Source organism: Ursus arctos, unplaced genomic scaffold, assembly GCF_023065955.2.
Source record: "Ursus arctos isolate Adak ecotype North America unplaced genomic scaffold, UrsArc2.0 scaffold_16, whole genome shotgun sequence".
Taxonomy (NCBI): domain Eukaryota; kingdom Metazoa; phylum Chordata; class Mammalia; order Carnivora; family Ursidae; genus Ursus; species Ursus arctos.
Window position 1 is genome coordinate 41173369 of NW_026622830.1, and position 6000 is coordinate 41179368.

The window sequence follows — 6000 nt, forward strand, 5'->3', positions numbered from 1 at the left end:
GCCGGAGTAGACAGCGCTCCCTCGGGGACTGCCAACACCAAGCACATAATGTAAACCAGGATCGGATGTTGGAGAATGAGAGCCACAGGCCCTGCCCAGAGAGGATGACCAAGGCCATGGCTGCCATGCAAGAAAGCAGACCTGCTGTGCTCACCCATTCCCACTCTCCCCGAAAGAACCCCCAGAGCTAGACTTTTAACGAAAAAATTCTCCTTTCAAAGGTGGGTTAGTTGTTTAATGATATGAGGGCAGCCAAACAAGTCTTGTGTGTGGAGGCCAAGCTCAGTCCATGCAGGGCACCATCCTGGAAGCAGCCTCAAGACAGCCTAAAACAGACCTGGTCCACTCACACCTTGACCAGGGTTAGGGCCTGGAATTAAAGGGTTCAGTTTAAGATGGTCTTTTCTTCCAACTTTTTAGCCAGCAGATGACAGTCATTATCACTATAAATAGCTGATAACTTCCAGAACAATCTTAGTGAACCTTCTCTGACCAAAAAGAGAGTAAGCAGCTGCCCTCTATTCTGGGTTTTTTGTTAACTTTGCTTATTCTACATGGAGGACTAAGATAAGTCCACTAGTACAGCCAAGAATTCAAGTCTTCCCAAATACTATCCAGTGACCCTTTCAAAGATGTATAGAGTATAACAGAGCCCTGCAAATGACCCGGGAAACAACTTATGTCAGCCAAGTATGAAAACATCAAGACACTGCTACGTGTAAGGTTTAAGGACCAGCAGCTGTTCCAATCTTGCCAAAATAATCAAATTTAGAAATTACAAAACTTTCTTCATAAATCAAAGTTGCTTCCCATTGCTAGACAGTGGGATACACAGGTCACTCACGGCACTTAAGGAAAACACATTAGATATGTCTGGTTTTTAGTTTGTTTTTTGAAAAGATTTTTTTTTCAGAGAGACAGAGTGTGCACATGCACGAGTGGGCAGGAGGAGTGGCAGAGGGAGAGGGAGAAGCAGGCTCCCCGCTGAGCAGGGAGCCCAATGAGGGGCTCTATACCAGGACCCTGAGATCATGACCTGAGCTGAAGTCAGATGCTTAACTGACTGAGCCACCCGGGCGCCCCAGACGTGTCTGGTTTTTAGATGTGGGAGTCGGGTTGCACGTCTCCTCTGCCTAAGAAAACAGCCTCCTAGGAAGTCCCGGAGTTAATTTTCTAAAATGCTGGATGGCCCTCTTGCCCAGGCTCTCCCTTAGAATTAAATATTAACTTACCCTACAAGCCATATGCTGTCTGCCCAATACCTATTTGGCTTTGGTACGGCTGACCATTCTGATGCTGTTGATACTAGGGTAAGAATTTCCCCCGGGGTAGGGCCGCTATCTGTGCAGCTCCCCCGCCCGTTTACTCTCTTGGTATGCAATTTACGATGCAGACAAAGAGGCAGAAATCAATGCTTTCTAAGGGTGATATCTTACTAGGACGAAGCCCGTGAACTGCCACTCGTCAACTGTTTTTGACATATAAAATGGGCAACATAATATTTCTAAATGATCAAGAACGGAGACTTGAATGTTTCAAGAATTCCAACTACCTTGAACTCTTAAAAAAAATAAGAAAAAAAGAATTCCAGCTATCTCTAGATCAGCACTGTCCAGGAGAACTCTCGGTGATAATGGAAACCATCTAAATCTGCACGGCAAACACACGGGGACTGAGCATGTGAAATACGGCTAGTATGACTAAGAAACAATTTTTTAATTTTACTTGATTGTACTTGTTTTAAGCTTAAGCAGCTCTATGTGGCTACTGTATTGGCCAACAGAGTTCTAGACGATAGTTTCTTCACACAAGAAACAGGTCTCACTCATTTATATTTATAGCGTTTGAAGGCCCAGCACACAGGAGACATTTGCTAAAGAGATGAAAAATGCCTTCTTGCACTGAATACGTTTTCAATTGGCTGTGCACCTTTCTTCCTCTGAAGCTCTTAATTCCGATCTTCTAGCTCCACATCCTCTCTTAGGTAGTTACTATCCCAGCAAATGTGGAATTATCGGGCCCTGTGGGTGAACATTCAGAAGGCCACGCCCACACTGCCCAGCAGCTGGACCACAGGAACTGGCCTGACCACCACCTGACCTGCTGGGCCTCCATGTTCCCATCCACGGAATGGGAACAACCATACCTATTCTATAGAATGGGACTGCTGCAAGGTTTAGATATGCGTTCAAGTTGTGAACTCTGATTCTCAAACTGAGCTCAGCTGGAGTTGTCCAATGAAGTCGCAGGCTAACTAACAAGAATCTTAACAGGTCCTCACTTGGTCAACATTTATCGTGTTACAGGCTAGGCCTTAACTACTACTATAGGCCCCGGATGTACAGCTGGATAGCACAGTCTCTACCTTCCTAATTCTGACTGGCCATTATTTTTTCAAACCTCCTGAAACAAGACTTTAGCAAACAAAAATACACAGTCTCAAAAGAACTTCTGAGTCCCTGCCTCAGTATCATTCATTAGTAAAAGTCCCCAGAGATAAAAGAACAAATAAGAGTCTGGGGTCCTGACACTTTTAAAAGGTGTCCTTATTATGTAACAAACCAATTTTCCAATTAAATCATTTCCATTCAAACACTTAGACAGAATTTGGTACTGTATACTTATTGTAGCCTGTCGACTTAGGGATCATTTCAGCGAAGAGCTTAACTGCTCAATGTGACTCAGTGATTCAGGATTTATCGAAAACTCTCCCATCACCAAAAAGTATCCATGCACCGAAGTACCACACTAACTCATCTCTTTTCAGATGTTCAGAGGCTGATTCCTAACAACGACAGAAAGGAGTCCTGTTATAGCATGGTGCCTATGGTTCTACCCACTGAACATCCTGTTTCCAAACCCCAGACACCTTTCTTGTCCCTATCCCAGCTGCCCTGCAAGCCACGTGTGCACTGCTCCCAGTAAAGGGAAAACAGCCTAGTGGGAGGTATGCCCCCACTTTTTCCTCCCTTGTGTAAATAGAGAGGGAAGTGGCATCTCCAGGACCTCAGAACCGGAAACTTTTCTGGAAAGGAAACAGGTTGGCAGCCCATAGTGGGGCTGACCTTTAGAAAGTTCATAAAAGTAACTGAGACATCACCACCATAAGCAGCATGCTGCAGGATCACCAAGACTTCTCTGGTGTCAGATTAGGGGGAAGTTAAAAAGAGCAAGCACAGAAGGAAAGTGTGAGGAGGGAGGTAGAGTCAATAGGAGAATGGTCCCCAGCTGTGTCGTGGATATAAAACGTGCAGCTGTCCCTCCTGAGAGTGCTGGAAAGAAGACCTGAGTCTCCAGAAACACTCAGCAGCCAGAGTTCTAAAGAGATCTCTAGCCTAGAATGTTGAGGCCCTAATGGTCCCACTTCCCCAAACTCCAAAAAATACCATCCACGTGCCCCCACCCTGCAGGTTTCAGCACAGTAAGCAAGCAAGCAGTGAGATGGGAGGCTCCCAAGCACCCTTCAAAGTTTCATTTCCTTGGTGCTTCCCAGTCTCTGCTGACCTCCGACCTCCAGGAGTTATTGCCAAACTGCCTTCTGTTTGCACAAGGTCCTAGTTTTTCCCAGCACTTGCTGGGAAGGCTGCCCTGACCCTACTGCGAGTGGGTGGTGTATCTCCAGGTTACAGATAAGGAAACCCAGGTTCAGAGAGGTTAAGGGAGTTGCGCAGAGGGTCTCTAAGTGAGGGCTGGGAGTGGAATCCAGACCTTCGGACTTCTGTGAGCCCCCGGCTGAAAGCAGAACCGGACTCCACCTCCCCCTCGTGCCCCGCAAGTCCCTAAAAACTCATCCCAGCAGTAACAGACAACACTTGTTGGCTATTCCCTACGCGTGCTGGGTCTTCACAGCTTTTCTTCTAATTAGAAATAATTCGCAGCCCCGTTTTTCAGACGGGAAAGCGGACACCCAGAGTGAGACAGCTTGGCCCAGGTCACCCTGTATGCTGCCGGGATTTCAAAAGCCCACTCCCTTAACCGTTGCACCACAATGAGCAACCATCTATGATCGGTAATCTAGGAGGGTCCCTGACGCTTCCCGGACGCCCTACTGGAAGCGCGCACCCCAGCCCGTCCTCCCTCGCTCACTAGGGAGCCCGGCGGGCCGGGGCAGGCGCCAGGCCGGGTGCCAGAGCGCTTGGCCGGCCGGGCCGGAGGTGCCCGCTTCCGCCTGGGCCTGGCACCGCTGGCCCATTCATCGTGGCGCGGGGTGGGGGGGGGGGGGCGGGCACGGCCCGGGTGGCCCCGTCACCCCTCTGGGTGCCTCGCGCCGGGCTCCGCGCGGCCCAGCCGGGGAAACGGTGCCGCTGGCCCCGCCGCCAGGGGGAGCAGGGAGCCGCCGCCCGCACTCCGGGAAGTTGCCACCGCGGCCGCCCGGCGTCCGGACCCCGGACGGCCCCGGTCCTCGCACGGCGTCCCCCGCAGCCCCGAATCCCAGGGCCGCCTGTCGGGGGCCGCCCGCCCCCCCGGAAGCGCCTCCAGGCCGCAGCCTTCTGGCGGGCGTGCTCGGCCTGCGGGCCCCCCATTCAATCCCGCCCTCCTCCCCCCGGCCGGCCCCCGCCGCCTTCCGCCCGCCCCCCCAACCCTCCAGCCCGGACTCCAGCCCGGCAACGTCATCCGGCCGCTTCCCGAAACTTAACCCCTTCCCGAAACTTAACCCCTTCCTCCGCCAGCTGTGCGCCGCCCCGCCCCGCCGCCAACTTTCTTAGCCCAACTTCGGAGCGTGCGGGCCGGCCCGACGGCCCGCTGGGAGGGAGGGGTCGCCACGTCGCGCCGCCGGACCGCCGCAGGTTTCCCCCCTCCGACAGCGAGGGGCGTGAGGTCCACACCGCGGGGCGCGCTCGGCCACCGCCCCTGCACGGGGTTCGTCCGGCACACGCCCCCCGGGGCCCGACCCGACCCCGAGGGTCGGCGGCCGCAGCGACTGCAGGCGGCGGGCGGCGCCGCCGGGGGAGGGGCCGCCAATGAGACGTGTCACTCGCGGCGCGGCCGGCTCCGGCCCCGGCGCCCCGACGGCCCGGCCCGCGCGCCGCCGCCGCCGCCGCCGCTGCTGCAGGGCCCAGCCAAGTTTCTTACCTGCAGCCGGAGACGCGGGAGGGAGAGGGAAAGGGCAGGAGCCGCCGCCGCCGCGGAACCGGGAATGAGGAGCCGGCCGAGCCTCCGCCAAGAAGCCGCCCCCGAGCAGCTGTAGGCGCCGCGACCCCGACGCCGTCCGCCCCGTCCGCCGTCCGCTCCGGCCGCTCGCTGGCTGCGTGCGCGCGTGTGGAGTCGTGGCACTTTCTGCCTCGGAGCTGGCGAACGGCCCCCTCCGCCGGGATCGCCGCCTCCTGCCTTCCCCACCCGGGCCAGCCATTCATCGAGCCGCCTCTCCCCATTGGCCCACGTCCCGCCACTCCGAGGGTCGCTGGCCAGTCAGAGTGCAGGCGGCCGAGCCGTGGCGGCGGCCATTGGGCAGAGAGGAGGGTCTCCGCCTCGGCCAATGGGAGAGGGGAGGAGCTGCGGGGATCCGCGGGGGGCGGGGCCGGGGAGGGGCGGGGTCGAGCGGTGCGGCTCTTGGCCCTGCGCGGGGGGCGGGGCGGGGCCGAAACGCCCCGCCAAAGGGGAGGGGGTTGCCGGTCGGCCCCGCCCACTCCAGGCCCGCGGCGCCTCTCGCAGTCGCGCCTTGGGGCCGGCTCTGTCCAGACAGGCTGCGGAAGGTTCGAATCCCGGCCGTGCCGAGCCTGCGCCACTGAATCTCGGCGGGCCGAGGTGGCTGTGGGTGTCACCCTGAGCGCGGTTGCGCAACCCGCCAACAGCCGGGAGGAATGCCTTATTTAAACCCACTAACTTCCCCCAAGCAGCGGTGCCTCCAGGCCCAGGATGTGAGGACAAGTTCGGCTGGGGGTCAGCCCGGAGAGGACGAGCTCTAATCTTCAAAGAGATGGCATTCAGTACCAGAAAGGATTTTCTTCAGCAAACGGAGGAATTAGGATCGAAGGGCCAGAAGGTGCACAAGGAGTGGAG

The 6000-nt window shown here is 56.0% G+C and overlaps 1 protein-coding gene across 3 annotated transcripts in view; it reads right to left on the minus strand.

Moving 5' to 3' along the window:
- The window catches only part of RRBP1 (ribosome binding protein 1), a 62490-nt gene extending 57130 nt beyond the window's left edge, over window positions 1-5360 (minus strand). For 2 of the 3 annotated variants that reach the window (XM_026502997.4, XM_026502995.4), the window contains exon 1: window positions 5074-5360. The gene's annotated coding sequence lies outside the window, so the exon portion shown is untranslated. The remainder of the gene's footprint in view (window positions 1-5073) is intronic. The other variant, XM_026502996.4, reaches the window with a different exon arrangement.
- Window positions 5361-6000: the final 640 nt, after the last annotated feature.